This window comes from Pyrus communis, chromosome 11 (genome assembly GCF_963583255.1).
Source record: "Pyrus communis chromosome 11, drPyrComm1.1, whole genome shotgun sequence".
NCBI classification, from domain to species: Eukaryota; Viridiplantae; Streptophyta; class Magnoliopsida; order Rosales; family Rosaceae; genus Pyrus; species Pyrus communis.
In genome coordinates this window covers 9949843-9951769 of record NC_084813.1, presented here as the reverse complement: position 1 = coordinate 9951769, position 1927 = coordinate 9949843, and positions in this window count along the sequence as shown.

Genomic DNA, 1927 nt, shown 5'->3' with positions numbered 1-1927 from the left:
TTTATTGAGAATGAACGCTTAATTTTCATGCATGAATATGACGCTAGAATATAAGTGAATTTCACCTAATCGTTATGAACTTATATTCACAAGTAGTGGAGGTTGCTTATAAACAATCGCGTTAAATGAATTCTTGGCACGAGTTTCATGCTCATCATAGTAACGAATGCCTCGTCAACACTTATAGTTTTCATAATACTTAATGATCTTTGATTGTATCTTTATTGTGCTGTTCACGTAAAGGACTTTTGGAGAATGTGGTGAATTGCGTTGCGCTAACCCATCCAATTCATTAACTTAAGGAAAACTTGACGGTTAATTTAAGCGGACCTAATTAACCCGGGGCGTTGAGTTTCATAATTTATCGAAAGACCAACTGAGAATCAATCTTGTATGCAAGTGTAACATGTGTGGAGAAGAACCCCTTGGCTATTCCATCATCCATATTTTATTCACATTCATATTTACATTCTGTTTTAATTGCAATTTGTTCATTTAGTTTAATTTTGTCAAAACCTAAATCCCCCTTTACTTTAATGTCAAATTAGTTAGAAATCAATTTAGTTTGTGTTTTTAAGAGTTTTGAGTCTTTTGAACTTGTTAGAATCTGTTTAGTTTATGTTTTAAAGTATTTTTGAATTCTTTGAGTCTAGTTTAGTGTTTTATATTGTTTTTACGTTTTTAAGTCAGTTTCCAAGAGATTAACAATCCCTCCTAATCCCCGGTCCAGAACGATCCCTACTTGCACCTATACTACAATTTGACAAAAAGAGGGTTTAATTTGTGCGCGTATAAAACTCGCATCACCAAGCCGAGGTTTCTAATCGGGAAATCAAGCAAATTTTGGAGAATACCGTTGGGCCAAACCGGAAGGATTGGAGCTTGCGTTTGAATGATGCATTGTGGGCATATCATACGGCCTACAAAACACCAATTGGAATGTCCCCATTTCGGCTCATCTATGGGAAACCATGTCATCTTCCCGTTGAGTTGGAGCACAAAGCACATTGGGCCGTCAGAACATTCAACATGGACATTGATGCCGCTGGAATCCATAGAAAGCTTCAACTAAACGAGCTTGAAGAGATAATGCATGAAGCATACGAGAACGTGTTGATTTACAAGGAGAAGTCAAAGGCATTCCATGACAAGATGATTTAAAGCAAGACATTTGTTCTAGGGCAGAAAGTGCTACTCTTCAATTCCCGCCTTCGCTTGTTTCCAGGTAAGTTATGTTCTAAGTGGATTGGCCCGTTTGTTGTTATTAATGTATTTCCTTATGGTGCAGTCCAAATTCAAAGCTTAAAGACCGGCCAAGAGTTCAAAGTCAACGGACATCGTTTGAAGCCATACTATGAGAACTTTGAAGAGCATGTCGTGGATGGTGAAAGCTTCCATGTCGTGGGCCCAATTGAAGTTTAAGAGGAAGGATCATCCGGCTGGAAGACGTTAAAGCAAGCGCTTCTTGGGAGGCAACCCATGCAAATAAAGAAGAACTAGGAAGCTCCACCACTCCATAACCAGATTTGCGTTCCTAAACCCTACTCTTTATTGCTTTTATTTTACCATGTTTGTCGTGTTTGTTAGTTGTGTTATGTGTTTGTTTGTTTGTGAGTCTATACTTAAAACATTGAGGACAATGTTTGGTTTAAGTGTGGGGGGGGGGGGGGGGGGGGGTAAACAAAGTGTTTTTCATGCAAATTCGTGGGATTTTATCACCTATCATTTCTAAAGTTGTTTTTCACTGTTTTTAAGTGTTTTTAGTGTGTTTTGAAGTGTTTTTACGTGTCTTAAACAGAAAATCCGAAAATTTGAAAAAAATCGAAAAATAGTGTTTTAAAAACCCAAAAAGAGTTGTTTTTCGAGTCGTTTTGTTTTTGTGTTTGTGTCTTAGGGTACCTTCCAACACACTGATGAGGATTTGGTT